The sequence below is a fragment of the Arachis hypogaea genome, chromosome 20 (genome assembly GCF_003086295.3).
Source record: "Arachis hypogaea cultivar Tifrunner chromosome 20, arahy.Tifrunner.gnm2.J5K5, whole genome shotgun sequence".
Classification (NCBI taxonomy): Eukaryota; Viridiplantae; Streptophyta; class Magnoliopsida; order Fabales; family Fabaceae; genus Arachis; species Arachis hypogaea.
Window position 1 is genome coordinate 39,942,282 of NC_092055.1, and position 19,842 is coordinate 39,962,123.

General features: G+C 37.8%; 1 non-coding gene across 1 annotated transcript; it reads right to left on the minus strand.

Annotated features, from left to right (window-relative positions):
* Positions 1–18,407: 18,407 nt before the first annotated feature.
* Positions 18,408–18,515, minus strand: LOC112787994 (small nucleolar RNA R71). The gene has a single exon (XR_003195376.1). It is a non-coding gene; the product is annotated as a small nucleolar RNA R71 (small nucleolar RNA).
* Between the last annotated feature and the right edge of the window lie 1,327 nt (positions 18,516–19,842).

Sequence of the window (19,842 nt, forward strand, 5' to 3'; positions counted from 1 at the left end):
CCTCATCAGAACTATCTGGCACAACGTCTTCTTCGAGCATTGAATTTTGAACTATCTCACCTGTCTCTTTCAGATTTTCTTGAGTCTTTTTCCGAGCCAAATCTGACGGATACACCATAAGCAACCAAGTTAATAGAATTTACAAATTTTACAAAAACCAAATCACAAAATATCTCCATGTTATAAACTGCTGGTTTGGCTTACGTTCCCAAAGTTTCCTAAGACCTATTTCTATAAGAGTGAATTCCTCCCGAGATGCAATTTCAAGTTCAACCTGCAACCTATTCTGATAGCGTGCCTGCACAAATTCAAAGATGTTTCATCTGAAAAGGTGCAGTAATTGGTAGCTAGAAGTCATCAACAACACTAACCAGAGGCACTTTTAAAATACTTCAGCTAAAATAGACTCCCATTTCTTTGAATATAACCTTCATAGCTAAGTGAGAGTGTAAAACACACTAACTTCTAATAACTACACAAAAACACAACCATCTTTCTAATATAAAATTAAAAGGTATACTAGTCCTACTAGTAAGCAGCTCACGTTAATCAAAATAAGAGCAGTAATTTAAATTGGTTTTAATAGTATTTGTTTTGAATAAAATTAGAACTAATAGAAAAATTCAGACAAAATAGTTACTAATATTCTAAAAAGTCAATGACTTACACATACACACACAACACAATTACACAACATATACCCAAACATGCTTCATTTATAATTTCTTATATTCTACATTGAATAAGGTGACAAAAGGATGAAGCTTGATTCACTTTTCAGCAAAGTTTTTATAGAAAAAAAAGGTTTCAAAGTGAGTGGCCATTTTTGTGAAACATATCAATTCTACTTGCATTGCACTCAAGTAAAAGTAATTAGGTCATTCTGGTTTCATTCTTTTTTTTCTTCCAAATTGGAGACATCAGAGATCAGACATTGACATAGACCTTTCCGTGAAGTAGAAATAAAATATACTTCTTATTAAATTTAGTTATTTAATTAATTAAAATTCATTATTCATATAGGTTAATTCTCATTCTCATTCTCATCATTGCATCGTAGTCCATTGTGTGTGAGAGAGAAAGAAAGGGTCTTCTTATCTCAATCTCAATGTAATTCAATTCTGAAGAGTGAAAAGCATAGCTCCTACTATAGTAAGTTCTATACCAAAACAACTAGAAGAAATTGTCTTCTATGCTTCAAACTCATGAGAACCTTATATTTGAATCGTATTTGACTAGAGAGCTCAAAAGCCCATTCTGCTGTTCAAATTTTTCTTGTTTTCCTTTTTTGTTTTACACTTACCAATCAGACACAATCATTTTCAGAACCAGCCAGATCAAAAAGAAATATAAATCAGGCATAGGTGTTCTATTCTACCTACAAATTACCAGGTTTAGGACAACACCTGGAATCTGAAAGAGGAATATAAGAAAGAAGAAAAGAAAAAGAATACAAGATACAATAAGGAGGAATAAAGTATGAAGCCATCCTGAATCAGGTTGATAAAATAATCTTCAAAATAAATTCTAAGCAAGATATCAAAATCATTCAAGCACACAAAGTACTAAACAGAAGAAAGGTTACAGTGAGTATCTTAGGTACACCAGATCATTTCTAAAACAGGATAAAAAAAAAAGAAAGAGCAAATTACCGTGTTTGCACTTCAATAATTATCTATCGAAGTAAATTTACTACTATAACTTCTACATCAGCAAGTAAATTATAAAATGAAATCTGTATCTTTTCTAAAGCTTGATGCCAAGTGCTAGGTCAGCTATTGTAAAACTTGATGCCCAGTCCTAAATTACATCCATATCCTATTCTTGGTTTTCAACTCTCTTCTTCCAAACAATCTCCTTACTAAGTAAAAAGAAAAAAAAAAGAGCAGATGATGAGCGGATAATTTATACACTTTTTGGCATTATTTTTAGTATGTTTTTAGTATATTTTAGTTAGTTTTTATTATGTTTTTATTAGTTTTTAAATAAAAATCACTCTTCTCGACTTTACTATGAGTTTGTGTGTTTTTTTGTGATTTCATATATTTTCTGGCTGAAATTGAGGGACCTGAGCAAAAATCTGATTCAGAGGCTGAAAAAGGACTGCAGATGCTGTTGGATTCTGACCTCCCTACACTCGAAGTGGATTTTCTGGAGCTACCAAAGCCCAATTGGCAAACTCTCAATTGAGTTGGAAAGTAGACATCCTGAGCTTTCCAGAAATATATAATAGTTCATACTTTGCTTGAGATTTGATGGCCCAAACAGGCAGTCCAAGTCAGCTTAAGAATTTTGGCGTTTAACTCCAGAACTGGCACAAAAGCTGGAGTTAAACGCCCAAACTGGCACAAAAGCTGGAGTTAAACGCCCAAACTGGCACAAAAGCTGGCGTTTAACTCCAAGAAAAGTTTCTACACATAGGAGCTTCAATGCTCAGTCCAAGCACACACCAAGTGGGCCCGGAAGAAGATTTATGCATTAATTACTCATTTCTGTAACCCTAGGCTACTAGTTTTCTATAAATAGGACCTTTTGCTATTGTATTTTCATCTTTGGATTATCTTTTGATCCTTTGATCACGTTTTGGAGGCTAGCCTCTCGGCCATGCCTAGACCTTATTCTTATGTATTTTCAACGGTGGAGTTTCTACACACCATAGATTAAGGTGTGGAGCTCTGCTGTTCTTCATAAATTAATACAAGTACTATTATTTTTCTATTCAACTCAAGTCTATTTATTCTCCAAGATATTCATTCTCACCCAAGAACATGATAAATGTGATGATTATGTGACACTCATCACCATTCTCACCTATAAACGTGTGCCTGACAACCACTTCCATTCTACATGCAAACAAGCTTGAATGTGTATCTCTTGGGTTTCTAATCTAAGATTGGAACCATCTGGTATAGGCTAGAATTATTGGCGACCATTCCTGAGATCCGGAACATCTAAACCTTGTTTGTAGTATTCTGAGTAGGATCTGGGAAGGGATGACTGTGACGAGCTTCAAACTCACGAGTGTTGGGCGTGTGACAGACGCAAAAGGATCAATGGATCCTATTCCAACATGATTGAGAACCAACAGATGATTAGCCGTGCGGTGACAGCGTGCGTAGAACATTTTCACTGAGAGGACGGAAAGTAGCCATTAACAACACTGATGCCCAACATAAAGCTTGCCATGGAAAGGAGTATGAATGATTGGAAGAAGGCAATAGGAAAACAGAGGTTCAAGAGGAACAAAGCATCTTCAAACGCTTATCTGAAATTCCTACCAATGAATTACATAAGTATCTCTATCTTTACTTTATGTTTTATTTATCTTTTAATTATCAATCCTCCATAACCATTTGAATCCGCCTGACTGAGATTTACAAGATGACCATAGCTTGCTTCAAGCCGACAGTCTTCGTGGGATCGACCCTTACTCACGTAAGTTATTACCCAGTGCACTTGCTGGTTAGTTGTGCGGAATTATGACAAAGTGTGATTCACGTTTGAGAGCTCCAAGTCTTTGGCACCATTGTTGATGATCACAATTTCGTGCACCAAGTTTTTGGCGCCGTTACCAAGGATTGTTCGAGTTTGAACAACTGACGGTTCATCTTGTTGCTTAGATTAGGTAATTTTACTTTCGAAAATTTTTTTTTCTATTTTGTTCTTCATAGTTTTTAAGAATGAATTCTAGAGTTTCATGATGATTTGTTGAAGTCTGGCTGGCTGTGAAGCCATGTCTAATCTTTTGGACCGAGGTTTCAACTTATCATCACAACAGCTTGTTAATTTCTATCAATTTTGCTGTTGTGAGCAGTGATCTGCTAAAGCTTGGCTGGCCATTGGCCATGTCTAGTGTTTTGGACCGGAGCTTTCACTGAAAGCTTGGATGGCTAGTAAGCCATGTCTAATTCCTAGACCGGAGTCTTAGACTAACATTGCAATGATTCTTGGAATTCTTATTAAAAATTTTGAATCCCTTTATTTTCTTTTCCACTCAATTTTCGAAAAACCACAAAAAAATTTATAAAATCATAAAAATCAAAAATATTTTATGTTTCTTGTTTGAGTCTAGTGCCAATTTTTAAGTTTGGTGTCAATTGCATGACTTTCTTCTTCTTGCATTTTTTGAATATATGCATATTGTTCTTGATTGATCTTCAAGTTGTTCTTGATGATTTCATTGCTCTGATCTTTAAATTCTCTTGTTTTGTGTGTTTTGTTGTTTCTCATATGCATTCTCAATTTGTTAGTGTCTCTTATATGAAAATTTTTAAGTTTGGCGTCCTGCATGCATTGTTTGTTTGATTTGAGTTTCCTAAGATTAATTGTATTTTGATTGTTTCTCATCATTGAAAAATTCAAAAAAAATTTCAAAACTATGTCTTTTCAAGTAAATAATACAGAGAATTGAAGATTCAGAACATTCAGCAGAGAAATCAAATAGAAAAAGCTGGGCGTTCAAAACGCCCAGTGAAGAAGGAAAACTGGCGTTTAAACGCCAGCCAGGGTACCTGGCTGGGCGTTTAACGCCCAAAAGGGTAGCATTTTGGGTGTTAAACGCCAGAATGGATACCATTCTGGGCGTTTAACGCCAGAAGGACACTAGAGGGAAGATTTTGTTTTTAATTCAAATCTTTTTCAAATTTTCATAATTTTTCAAAATCAAATCTTTTTCAAATCATATCTTTTCAATCATATCTCTTCAAAATCAATTTCTTTCCATTTTTTATTATTTTCAAAAATCCTTGCTACTATTAATGATTTACTTCAAAATTTTCAAGTTGTTACTTGCCTATTAAGAAAAGATCAAATTTTAAATTTTAAGAATCATATCTTTTAATTTCTTGTTAGTCAAGTAATCAACTTTAATTTTAAAACTTTCTTTTTTTTAAAATTGATTTCTAATCATATCTTCTCAATCATATCTTTTCAATCACATCTTTTTCAAAATTAACTCTCAATCATATCTTTTTTATTTCTAATTTCAAAATCTTTTTCAAAAATCACTTAATTTCTTTCCCAATCTTAATTTTCGAAAATCTCAATCAAATTTTCAAATTTCTTTTTATTATTTCAAAATCTTTTTAATTTATTTCCGAAAATTCTTCCCCTCTTCTCACATCCTTCTATTTAAGGGACTAACACTCCTCCTCAAGGTGCAATTCGAACTCTATCCCTCTTGATAAGTTCGAATTCTCTTCTATCTACCTCCTCCTTCTATTCTTCTTTTCCTCTGACACCTCAAGGAATCTTTATACTGTGACATAGAGGATTCCCTAATTTCTTGTTCTCTTCTCTTTCATATGAGTAGGAGCAAAGATAAAGGCATACTTGTTCTAGCTGATCCTGAACCTGAAAGGACCTTGAAGAGAAAGCTAAGAGAAGCTAAAGCACAATTCTCTCTAGAGGGTCTAACAGAGCTTTTCAAAGAAGAAGAAACAATGGCAGCTGAAAACAACAATGCCAACAATGCAAGGAAGGTGCTTGGTGACTTTACTGCACCTACTCCCGACTTCTATGGGAGAAGCATCTCAATCCCTGCCATTGGAGTAAACAACTTTGAGCTTAAGCCTCAATTAGTTTCTCTAATGCAACAAAATTGCAAGTTTCATGGACTTCCATTGGAAGATCCTCATCAGTTCTTAGCTGAATTCTTGCAAATCTGTAACACTGTCAAGACTAATGGAGTTGATCCTGAGGTCTATAGGCTTATGCTTTTCCTTTTTGCTGTGAGAGACAGAGCTAGAACATGGTTGGATTCACAACCTAAGAAAAGCCTGAACTCTTGGGAAAAGCTGGTCAGTGCTTTTCTGGCCAAATTCTTTCCACCTCAAAAGATGAGCAAGCTTAGAGTGGAAATCCAAACCTTCAGACAGAAGGAAGGAGAATCCCTATATGAAGCTTGGAAAAGATACAAGCAATTGATCAGAAGGTGTCCTTCTGACATGCTTTCTGAATGGAGCATCATAGGTATCTTCTATGATGGTCTGTCTGAACTGTCCAAGATGTCATTGGACAGCTCTGCTGGAGGATCTCTTCATCTGAAGAAGACGCCTGCAGAAGCTCAGGAATTTATTAAGATGGTTACAAATAACCAATTCATGTACACTTCTGAAAGGAACCCTGTGAATAATGGGACAAATCAGAAGAAAGGAGTTCTTGAGATTGATACTCTGAATGCCATACTGGCTCAGAACAAAATATTGACTCAACAAGTCAATATAATTTCTCAGAGTCTATCTGGAATGCAAGCAGCAACAGGAAGTACCAAAGAAGCTTCATCTGAAGAAGAAGCTTAAAATACTGAGAACCCAGCAATGGAAGAGGTGAATTACATGGGAGAACCCTATGGAAACACCTATAATCCTTCATGGAGAAATCATCCAAATCTCTCATGGAAGGATCAACAGAGACCTCAACAAGGTTTCAACAATAGTAATGGTGGAAGAAACAGGTTTAGCAATAGCAAGCCTTTTCCATCATCTTTTCAGCAACAGACAGAGGATTCTAAGCAGAGCCACTCTGACTTAGCAACTATAGTCTCTGATCTAATTAAAACCACTCAAAGTTTTATGACTGAAACAGGGTCCTCCATTAGAAATTTGGAGGCACAAGTAGGTCAGCTGAGTAAGAAAATTACTGAACTCCCTCCTAGTACTCTCCTAAGCAATACAGAAGAGAATCTAAAAAGAGAGTGCAAGGCCATAACCGCAACCCACACGGCCGAACCTGGAGAGGAGGAAGAGGCAGTGATCTCCACTAAGAAAGACCTCAATGGACATCCACTGGCCTCCATAGAGTTCCCTGATGAGGAACCATGGGAATCTGAGGCTCACACAGAGACCATAGAGATTCCATTGAATTTACTTCTGCCATTCATGAGCTCTGATGAGTATTCTTCCTCTGAAGAGGATGAAGATGTTACTGAAGAGCAAGTTGCTAAGTACCTTGGAGCAATCATGAAGCTAAATGCCAGGTTGTTTGGTAATGAGACTTGGGAGGATGAACCTCCATTGCTCATCAAAGAACTAGATGACTTGACTAGGCAGAAATTACCTCTAAAGAGACAAGACTCTGGAAAATTCTCAATCCCTTGTACCATAGGCACCATAACCTTTGAGAAGGCTCTGTGTGACCTGGGGTCAAGTATAAACCTTATGCCTCTCTCTGTAATGGAAAAGCTAGGGATCATTGAGGTACAAGCTGCTAGAATCTCACTAGAGATGGCAGACAATTTAAAGAAACAGGCTTATGGACTTGTAGAGGATGTCTTGGTAAAGGTTGAAAGCCACTACATCCCTGTTGACTTCATAATCCTAGAGACTGGGAAGTGTATGGATGAATCCATCATCCTTGGCAGACCCTTCCTAGCCACAGCAAAAGCTGTGATTGATGTTGACAGAGGAGAATTGATCATTCAAGTGAATGAAGACTCCCTTGTATTTAAAGCTCAAGGATATCCCTCTGTAACCATGGAGAGGAAGCATGAAGAGCTTCTCTCAATACAGAGTCAAACAGAGCTCCCACAGTCAAACTCTAAGTTTGGTGTTGGGAGGCCACAACCAAACTTTAAGTTTGGTGTTGAACCCCCACATTCAAACTCTAAGTTTGGTGTTGGGAGGTTCCAACATTGCTCTGAACATCTGTGAGGCTCCATGAGAGCCCACTATTAAGCTATTGACATTAAAGAAGCACTTGTTGGGAGGTAACCCAATCTTTAATTATCTATGTTAAATTTCTATTTTCTTTTGTTATTTTATGTTTTCTGTAGGTTAATGATCAGGTGAAGTCACAAAAACAATTGAAAAAGCAAAAACAGAAGGAAAAATAGTATTAAAAATAGAACACCCTGGAGAAGAAACTTACTGGCGTTTAAACGCCAGTAAGGGTAGCAGAATAGGCGTTAAACGCCCAACCTGGCATCATTCTGGGCGTTTAACGCCAGAAATGGGCACAGAGCTGGCATTTAACGCCAGAAAAGGGCAAGAAGCTGGCGTTAAATGCCAGAAATGGGCAGCAACCTGGCGTTTAATGCCAGGATTGGCAGAAAGGGGCATTTTTGCACGCCACTTGGTGCAGGGATGAGATATCCTTGACACCTCAGGATCTGTGGACCCCACAGGATCCCCACCTACCCCACCTTTCTCTCTCTTCTTCACCCATTCAAAAATCACCTCAATACCTCTTTCCCAAAAATCCCTCACCTATCAAATCCCACCATTCTCTTCACCACTCACATCCATCCATCATAAAACCTCACCTACCTCACCATTCAAATTCAAACTACTTTCCCTCCCAAACCCACCCTATATGGCCGAACCCAAACCCTCTCTCCACCCCTATATAAACCCATCTTCACTCCTTCATTTTCACACAACCTAAACACTACTTCTCCCCCTTGGCCGAAACACAAAGCCCCCTCCATCTCCTCTATTTCTTCTTCTTCTACTCTCTTCTTTCTTCTTTTGCTCGAGGATGAGCAAACCTTCAAAGTTTGGTGTGGTAAGAGCTAAAGCTTTTTGTTTTTCCATAACCATTTATGGCACCAAAGGCCGGAGAAACCTCTAGAAAGAGGAAACGGAAGGCAAAAGCTTCCACCTCTGAGTCATGAGAGATGGAGAGATTCCTCTCAAGGGTGCATCAAGACCACTTCTATGAAGTTGTGGCCAAGAAGAAGGTGATCCCTGAGGTCCCTTTTAAGCTCAAAAAGGGCGAATATCCAGAAATCCGACATGAGATCCGAAGAGGAGGTTGGGAAGTTCTCACCAACCCCATTCAACAAGTCGGGATCTTAATGGTTCAAGAGTTCTATGCCAATGCATGGATCACCAAGAACCATGATCAAAGTGTGAACCTGGACCCTAAGAATTGGCTTACAATGGTTCAGGGGCAATACTTAGATTTTAGTTTGAAAAATGTAAGGTTGGCATTCAACTTGCCCATGATGCAAGGAGATGCACACCCATACACTAAAAGGGTCAACTTTGATCAAAGGTTGGACCAAGTCCTCATAGACATCTGTGAAGAGGGCACTCAATGGAAGAGAGATTCAAGAGGGAAGCCAGTTCAACTAAGAAGGCATGACCTCAAGCCCGTGGCTAGGGGATGGTTGGAGTTCATCCAACGCTCAATCATTCCCACTAGCAACCGGTCTGAAGTTACTATAAACTGGGCTATCATGATTCATAGCATCATGATTAGAGAGGAAGTAGAAGTTCATGAGGTTATATCCCAAGAACTCTACAAGGTGGTAGACAAGTCCTCTACTTTGGCAAGGTTAGCCTTCCCTCATCTCATTTGTCACCTCTGCAATTCAGCTGGAATTGACATAGAGGAAGACATCCTCATTGATGAGGATAAGCCCATCACTAAGAAAAGGATGGAGCAAACAAGAGATCCCACTCATGGACATGAGGAAATTCCTCACCATGAAATCCCTGAGATGCCTCAAGGGATGCATTTTTCTCCACAAAACTATTGGGAGCAAATCAACACCTCCCTAGGAGAATTAAGTTCCAACATGGGACAACTAAGGGTGGAGCACCAAGAGCATTCCATCCTCCTCCATGAAATTAGAGAAAACCAAAGAGTCATGAGAGAGGAGCAACAAAGGCAAGGAAGAGACATTGAGGAGCTCAAGCACTCCATAAGATCTTCAAGAGGAAAAACAAGCCGACATCACTAAGGTGGACCCGTTCTTTAATTTCCTTATCCTTTATTTTCCTGTTTTTCGAATTTTTATGCTTATGTTTATCTATGTTTGTGTCTTTATTACATGATCATTAGTGTCTTAGTGTCTATGCCTTAAAGTTATGAATCCATCACCTTTCTTAAATAAAGAGTGTTTTAATTGAAAAAGAAAAAGAAGTACATGAATTTCATATTTTAAAACAGTTTAATTATTTTGATGTGGTGGCAATACTCTTGTTTTCTGAATGAATGCTTGAACAGTGCATATTTTTGAATTTGATTGTTTATGAATGTTAAAATTATTGGCTCTTGAAAGAATGATAGAAAAAGGAGAAATGTTATTTGATAATCTGAAAAATCATAAAATTGATTCTTGAAGCAAGAAAAAGCAGTGAAAAGCTTGCAAAAAAAAAAAAAGAGAAGCGAAAAAAATAATAATAAAAGAAAGAGAAAGAGAAAGAAAAGCAAGCAGAAAAAGCCAATACCCCTTTAAACCAAAAGGCAAGGGTGATAAAAAGGATCCAAGGTTTTGAGCATCAGTGGATAGGAAGGCCCACAGGAATAAAATCCTGGCCTAAGCGGCTAAACCAAGCTGTCCCTAACCATGTGCTTGTGGCGTGAAGGTGTCATGTGAAAACTTGAGACTGAGCGGTTAAAGTCGTGGTCCAAATCAAAAAGAGTGTGCTTAAGAGCTCTGGACACCTCTAATTAGGGACTCTAGCAAAGCTGAGTCACAATCTGAAAAGGTTCACCCAGTTATGTGTCTGTGGCATTTATGTATCCGGTGGTAATACTGGAAAACAAAATGCTTAGGGTCACGGCCAAGACTCATAAAATAGTTGTATTCAAGAATCAACATACTTAACTGGGAGAATCAATAACACTATCTGGATTCTGAGTTCCTATAGAAGCCAATCATTCTGAACTTCAAAGGATAAAGTGAGATGCCAAAACTGTTCAGAAGCAAAAAGTTAATAGCCTCGCTCATCTAATTAATACTGATCTTTATAGATATTTTTGGAATTCATCGTATATTCTCTTCTTTTTATCCTATTTGATTTTTAGTTGCTTGGGGACAAGCAACAATTTATGTTTGGTGTTGTGATGAGCGGATAATTTATACGCTTTTTGGCATTGTTTTTAGTATGTTTTTAGTATATTTTAGTTAGTTTTTATTATGTTTTTATTAGTTTTTATATAAAAATCACTCTTCTGGACTTTACTATGAGTTTGTTTTTTTTTCAGTGATTTCAGGTATTTTCTGGCTGAAATTGAGGGACCTGAGCAAAAATCTGATTCAGAGGCTGAAAAAGGACTGCAGATGCTGTTGGATTCTGACCTCCCTACACTCAAAGTGGATTTTCTGGAGCTACCAAAGCTCAATTAGTGCGCTCTCAATTGCGTTAAAAATTAGACATCCTGGGCTTTCCAGCAATATATAATAGTCCATACTTTGCCTGAGATTTGATGGCCCAAACAGGCATTCCAAGTCAGCTCAAGAATTCTGGCGTTTAACTCCAGAACTGGCACAAAAGCTGGAGTTAAACGCCCAAACTGGCACAAAAGCTGGCATTTAACTCCAAGAAAAGTCTCTACACATAGGAGCTTCAATGCTCAGCCCAAGCACACACCAAGTGGGCCCGGAAGAAGATTTATGCATTAATTACTCATTTTTGTAACCCTAGGCTACTAGTTTTCTATAAATAGGACCTTTTGCTATTGTATTTTCATCTTTGGATTATCTTTTGATCCTTTGATCACGTTTTGGAGGCTGGCCTCTCAGCCATGCCTAGACCTTGTTCTTATGTATTTTCAACGGTGGAGTTTCTACACACCACTAGATTAAGGTGTGGAGCTCTGCTGTTCTTTATAAATTAATACAAGTACTATTGTTTTTCTATTCAACTCAAGTCTATTTCTTCTCCAAGATATTCATTCACACCTAAGAACATGATGAATGTGATGATTATGTGACACTCATCACCATTCTCACCTATGAACGTGTGCCTGACAACCACTTCCGTTCTACATGCAAACAAGCTTGAATGTGTATCTCTTGGGTTTCTAATCTAAGATTGGAACCTTCGTGGTATAGGCTAGAATTATTGGCGGCCATTCCTGAGATCCGAAACATCTAAACCTTGTCTGTGGTATTCTGAGTAGGATCTAGGAAGGGATGACTGTGACGAGCTTCAAACTCGCGAGTGTTGGGCGTGTGACAGACGCAAAAGGATCAATGGATCCTATTCCAACATGATCGAGAACCGACAGATGATTAGTCGTGCGGTGGCAACGTGCATAGAACCTTTTCACTGAGAGGACGGGAAGTAGCCATTGACAACAGTGATGCCCAACATAAAGCTTGCCATGGAAAGGAGTATGAATGATTGGAAGAAGGCAATAGGAAAGCAGAGGTTCAAGAGGAACAAAGCATCTTCATACGCTTATCTGAAATTCCTACCAATGAATTACATAAGTATCTCTATATTTACTTTATGTTTTATTTATCTTTTAATTATCAATCCTCCATAACCATTTGAATCCGCCTGACTGAGATTTACAAGATGACCATAGCTTGCTTCAAGCCGACAGTCTCTGTGGGATCGACCCTTACTCATGTGAGGTATTACTTGGACGACCCAGTGCACTTGCTGGTTAGTTGTGCAGAATTGTGACAAAGTGTAATTCACGTTTGAGAGCTCCAAGTCTTTGGCGCCATTGTTAATGATCACAATTTCGTGCACCAACAGACTAATCGAGGAACATGCATATACTTATTGACTTTCCCATTCAGTACCTCATTTCAAAAAATAAAGAAAGGCAACCGGCCATATCACCATTGAATTAAACAATTGTACCCAACTAGATGGCTAAACAAATCACAATAAATCCAAACTTTACCTGCACCTCCTCTAGTATTTATTGCGAAAGAAATAGGTTCGTGCTAGTGACGAACCCAAAGCCGAATTTCTTGCGGTACTTTGTTGCGAATTGAAGCAACCCCTGCAATGTCTAGGGTTTCAAATATGTAAGGCCCTTCGAAAGTTACTTTTAATTAAAGACAATAAAACATCTGGATTGACTATGGCAGGTTGAAATAAAGCCAAACAGCCTTTATACGAGCAAAAATATGACAACATACCATCCTAATATCCCCATGCGCAACAGTAATAGCATCACCTATGTGCCTGTGTGCAGAGAATGTATCCATCCATGACTGAATTGGCAATGTGTTAAACCATAGGTCTCTTGCGAATGATGTTGCATGCTCCAGCGAAGAGAACGGGGAGGCCTCAACCATCGCCTTGCAAAATAAGATGCTAGAGGCTACAAGAAATCGGTCCCCCTCTTCCAATTTCCTTGGCAACTCCGATCATGTCAGCCAATATATAAAGTCAATTACAATCTAGTAACATCCTAATAAATTAAATAAATTGAGGACAAAATATGTTAAAAAAAATAACATGTTCCAGGTAAATTAATTGTAAATAAAGAGCAATATACATCAAGTGTTTCCATGTTCTAAAAATCTATTATATGCTAGTTCCTAATTAATAATTATGCAATTTTATATCCCTCAACAGTGCTATACATGGAAAAATAGTGCACATGTCCTAAATTAGTATCTGAAGACATCTATATATAGGCAGCTTCTTCGCAATTATCGATGGCATCAGTGGTTGGTTCCTCTAAATCGTCGTCCCATCTCAATGACAAACCTTCGACATCAAACTCAACCAACCCAGTCAGAATCGGTTGGGGAGAAAGTTCGAACTGACACTGTCCTATGTCTTCAGCCATTTCAAACATGTCCCTTGGGTTCACATGGACTACCACACTCCATTTTTTATCAGCGTCATCCTCCACATAGTATACTAGGTGAGCTTCAGATGCAAGAATGTATGGTTCATCGTCTTCTCGAACACTGGTATGAATTAGATGGGAGAAGTTAACCACTGTGTGTCCCAAAGAGTCTTGTTTTATACCTCTGCCAGAGGTGGTGTTTGCCCAGATACATCTAAACAAGACGACTGTGAACTGACCACTGTAATTTAACTCAATGATGTCCAAGAGTTTTCCATAATACGAGACGCCACCAACAGCAACATTACTGTCGCGCTTGCTTGCATAACTCCTAGTGTCAGAAGTGACATACACCCCCCACTATTTTGGGTTTTCAACCCTTCCTCTCTCGATAGGATTCTGAATTTAAATCCATTTACGTTGTAAGATGTATAGCGGCTAGCTTGAACATTGGGCCCACATGCAAGCCATTGCAATTCGTTCGGGTGCATGGTGCTTCCCAATAGAACCTGGCAGTTGATAAATTACCTGTTTCATGATCTTGGAATACAAAAAATATGACACCATTTGAATATGTAAATGGATAAATGATACCAGGATTCACCTGACGCTTGAACCAATCGGGAAATTTTCTGTGCACAACACTGTCTATGTGAGACTGGGACCTTGTCCTACTTCATAACTTTCTCTTTGTGATCACCCTAAACTCACTGGAAACGTCACAAAAATTTCATGTCAGGTTCTCCAACTATAGAAGTTCATACAAAGTCGATACTTTCAAATGCACTTACTCAATATATTTTTCCACGGCCAGGAAATTGACCAATACATGACGGTGAGCTTGGAATTTTTCAGTTGGTGTGAGGGTGTAAAAAGAAGCAGCCCCGACCGCCTTTCCAACCTCGGGGAATGACGAGCGGATAATTTATACGCTTTTTGGCATTGTTTTTAGTATGTTTTTAGTAGGATCTAGTTACTTTTAGGGATGTTTTCATTAGTTTTTATGTTAAATTCACATTTCTGGACTTTACTATGAGTTTGTGTGTTTTTCTGTGATTTCAGGTATTTTCTGGCTGAAATTGAGGGACTTGAGCAAAAATCAGATTCAGAGGTTGAAGAAGGACTGCTGATGCTGTTGGATTCTGACCTCCCTGCACTCAAAGTGGATTTTCTGGAGCTAAAGAACTCAAAATGGCGCGCTTCCAGTTGCGTTGGAAAGTAGACATCCAGGGATTTCCAGAAATATATAATAGTCCATACTTTGGCCAAGAATAGACGATGCAAACTGGCGTTCAAGGCCAGCTCTCTGCCCAATTCTGGCGTCCAGCGCCAGAAAAGGATCCAAAACCAGAGTTGAACGCCAGAAATGGATCAAAACCTGGCGTTCAACTCCAAAAATGGCCTCTCCACGTGTAGACTTCAAGCTCAACCCAAGAACATACCAAGTGGGCTCCGGAAGTGGATTTATGCATCAATTACTAACTTCTGTAAACCCTAGTGACTAGTTTATTATAAATAGAACTTTTTATCATTGTATTAGTAGTCTTGGTTACTCCGGTTCCCCTCTGGGGCCGAGACCAATGAACTCCATTATCACTTATGTATTTTCAACGGTAGAGTTTCTACACTCCATAGATTAAGGTGTGGAGCTCTGCTGTCCCTCAAGGATTAATGCAAAGTACTACTGTTTTCTATTCAATTCATCTTATTTCGCTTCTAAGATATTCATTCGCACTTCAACCTGAATGTGATGAACGTGACAATCGTCATCATTCCCTATGAACGCGTGCCTGACAACCACTTCCATTCTACCTTCGACTGAATGAGTATCTCTTAGATCTCTTAATCGGAATCTTCGTGGTGTAAGCTAGAATGATGGCGGCATTCAAGAGAATTCGGAAGGTCTAAACCTTGTCTGTGGTATTCCGAGTAGGATTCAATGATTGAATGACTGTGACGAGCTTCAAACTCGCGATTGCCGGGCGTAGTGACAGACGCAAAAGGATAGTAAATCCTATTCCAGTATGATCGAGAACCGACAGATGAATAGCCGTACCATGACAGGGTGTGTTGACCATTTTCACTGAGAGGATACGATGAAACCATTGACAAGGGTGATGCCTCCAGACGATTAGCCGTGCCGTGACAGGGCATTTGGATCATTTTCCCGAGAGAAGACCGAAAGTAGCCATTGACAGTGGTGATGTATCACATAAAGCTAGCCATGGAAAGGAGTAAGACTGATTGGGTGAAGATATCAGGAAAGCAGAGGTTCAGAGGAACGAAAGCATCTCTATTCGCTTATCTGAAATTCTCACCAATGATTTACATAAGTATTTCTATCCCTATCTTATTAATTATTATTCGAAAATACCATTATCAATTTATATCTGCCTGACTGAGATTTACAAGGTGACCATAGCTTGCTTCATACCAACAATCTCCGTGGGATTCGACCCTTACTCACGTAAGGTATTACTTGGACGACCCAGTGCACTTGCTGGTTAGTTGTGCGAAGTTGTGAACCATGGTATTGGCATCATGTTTTTGGCGCCATTACCAGGGAAAAAAAGAGCGATGAATTTTACATAATCAAAGTGTAATCACAACTTCTGCGCACCAAGTTTTTGGCGCCGTTGCCGGGGATTGTTCGAGTTTGGACAACTGACGGTTCATCTTGTTGCTCAGATTAGGTAATTTTCTTTTTGTTTTCTCTTCAAAAAATTTTCAAAAATCTTTCAAAATTTTCTCCTTTGTTTTCGAAAAAAAAATTTTAAAATAAAAATGTTTTCAAAAATTTTATAATTTTATTCAAAATTTTTAAGAATGAATTCTAGTGTTTCATAACGTATGTTGAAGCCTGGTTGGCTGTAAAGCTACGACTGTAGGGCATGTTAGACGTGTCATGTCTGAATTACATACTAAAGCTTGGCTGGTTATTAAGCCATGCCTGACCCTTTGATTGGAGCTTTAGACTAAAGAGCATAAGATTCCTGGAATTCATATTAAAAATTTTAGAATCCTTATTTTTGTTTTTCAAATAATTTTCGAAAAAAAATACAAAAAAATTAGAAAATCATAAAAATCAAAAATATTTTTTGTGTTCTTTTTTTAGTCTTGAGTCATGTTATAAGTTTGGTGTCAATTGCATGTGCATCTTGCATTTTTCGAAAATTCTCATGCATTCATAGTGTTCTTCATGATCTTCAAGTTGTTCTTGGTAAGTCTTCTTGTTTGATCTTTGCATTGCATGTTTTGTGTCTTTTCTTGTTTTTCATATGCATTCTTGGATCCTTAGTGTCTAAGCATTAAAGAATCCTAAGTTTGGTGTCTTGCATGTTTTCTTTGCATTAAAAATTTTTCAAAAACATGTTCTTGGTGTTCATCTTGACATTCAAAGTGTTCTTGGTGTTCATCTTGACATTCATAGCATTCTTGCATGCATTCATTGTTTTGATCTAAAAATTTCATGCATTACATCATTTTACTTATTTTTCTCTCTCATTATTAAAAATTCAAAAATCAAAAAATATCTTTCCCTTTTTCTCTCTTAAAATTTCGAAAATTAGATTTGACTTTTTCAAAAATTTTTAAAATCTAGTTGTTTTCATGAGTCAAATCAAATTTTCAAATTAAAAATCTTATCTTTTTCAAAATCTTTTTCAAAAATCAAATCTTTTTCAAATTTTTTAGTTATTTTTGAAAATTTCAAAAATATTTTCCAAAATTTTTTTCTTAATTTTACATCATAATTTTCGAAAATAACAATAACAATTAATGTTTTGATTCAAAAATTTCAAGTTTGTTACTTACTTGTTAAGAAAGATTTAAACTTTAAGTTCTAGAATCATATCTTGTGATTTCTTGTAAATCAAGTCATTAATTGTGATTTTAAAAATTCAAATCTTTTTCAAAAACTAATTTCTATCATATCTTTTCAAAAATATCTTCTTATCTTATCTTTTTCAAAAAAAAAAAATTTGATTTCAAAATATCTTTTCTAACTTCCTAACCTCTTATCTTTTCAAAATTTGTTTCAACTAACTAACTAACTTTTTGTTTGCTTCTTACCTTTTTCAAAACCACCTAACTAACTCTCTCTCTCTAATTTTCGAAAATATCTTCCCTCTTTTTCAAAATTTCTTTTTAATTAACTAATTATTTTAATCTTTGATTTTAAAAATTTTTTTCCGAAAAATTACTAATTTTTCTCAAAAAACTATTTTCAAAAATCACTAACTCTTTTTCAAAAACAATTTTCCAAAATTCCCTCTCTCTCTTTTCTTCTCCTTTTCTCCCACTCACCTAAAGGGAACCTCTATACTTGGGTAAAAAGGATCCCTATTATTATTATTTTTCTGTGCCCTCTTCTTTGTCATATGAGCAGGAGCAAGGACAAGAATATTCTTGTTGAAGCAGATCCAGAACCTGAAAGGACTCTGAAGAGGAAACTAAGAGAAGCTAAATTACAACATTCCAGAGAGAATCCTTCGGAAATTTTCGAACAGGAAGAGGAGATGGCAGCCGAAAATAATAATAATGCAAGGAGAATGCTTGGTGACTTTACTGCACCAAATTCCAATTTACATGGAAGAAGCATCTCCATTCCCACCATTGGAGCAAACAATTTTGAGCTGAAACCTCAATTAGTTTCTCTGATGCAGCAGAACTGCAAGTTTCATGGACTTCCATCTGAAGATCCTTTTCAGTTCTTAACTGAATTCTTGCAGATCTGTGATACTGTTAAGACTAATGGAGTAGATCCTAAAGTCTACAGGCTCATGCTTTTCCCATTTGCTGTAAGAGACAGAGCTAGAATCTGGTTGGACTCTCAACCCAGAGACAGCCTGAACTCTTGGGATAAGCTGGTCACGGCTTTCTTAGCCAAGTTCTTTCCTCCTCAAAAGCTGAGCAAGCTTAGAGTGGATGTTCAAACCTTCAAACAGAAAGAAGGAGAATCCCTCTATGAAGCTTGGGAAAGATACAAGCAGCTGACCAAAAAGTGTCCTTCTAACATGCTTTCAGAATGGACCATCCTGGATATATTCTATGATGGTTTATCTGAACTATCAATGATGTCATTGGATACTTCTGCAGGTGGATCCATTCACCTAAAGAAAACGCCTGCAGAAGCTCAAGAACTCATTGACATGGTTGCTAATAACCAGTTCATGTACACTTCTGAGAGGAATCCTGTGAGTAATGGGACGCCTATGAAGAATGGAGTTCTTGAAGTTGATACTCTGAATGCCATATTGGCTCAGAATAAAATATTGACTCAGCAAGTCAATATGATTTCCCAGAGTCTGAATGGAATACAAGCTGCACCCAACAGTACTCAAGAGGCATCTTCTGAAGAAGAAGCTTATGATCCTGAGAACCCTGCAATAGCAGAGGTAAAATACATGGGTGAACCTTATGGAAACACATATAATCCATCATGGAGAAATCACCCAAATCTCTCATGGAAGGATCAAAAGCCTCAACAAGGCTTTAATAATGGTGGAAGAAGTAGGTTTAGCAATAGCAAGCCTTTTCCATCATCCACTCAGCAACAGACAGAGAATTTTGAGCAGAATCCATCTAGCTTAGCAAACTTAGTCTCTGATCTATCTAAGGCCACTGTGAGTTTCATGAATGAAACAAGGTCTTCCATTAGAAATTTGGAAGCACAAGTGGGCCAGCTGAGTAAAAGGATCACTGAAATCCCTCCTAGTACTCTCCCAAGCAATACAGAAGAGAATCCAAAAGGAGAGTGCAAGGCCATTGACATAAGCACCATGGCCGAACCTGTAAGGGAAGGAGAGAACGTGAATCCCAAGGAGGAAGACCTCCTGAGACGTCCAGTGATCAATAAGGAGCTTCCCTCTGAGCAACCAAAGGACTCTGAGGCTCATCTAGAGACCATAGAGATTCCATTGAACCTCCTTATGCCATTCATGAGCTCTGATGAGTATTCCTCTTCTGAAGAGAATGGGGATGTTACTGAAGAGCAAGCTGCCAAGTTCCTTGGTGCAATCATGAAGCTGAATGCCAAATTATTTGGCATTGAAACTTGGAAAGATGAACCTCCCCTGTTCACCAATAAACTAAGTGATCTGGATCAACTGACATTGCCTCAGAAGAGACAGGATCCTGGAAAGTTCATAATACCTTGTACCATAGGCACCATGATCTTTAAGGCTCTGTGTGACCTTGGTTCAGGGATAAACCTCATGTCCCTCTCTGTAATAGAGAAACTGAGAATCTATGGGGTGCAAGCTGCTAAAATCTCATTAGAAATGGCAGACAATTCAAGAAAACAGGCTTATGGACAAGTAGAGGATGTGTTAGTAAAGGTTGAAGGCC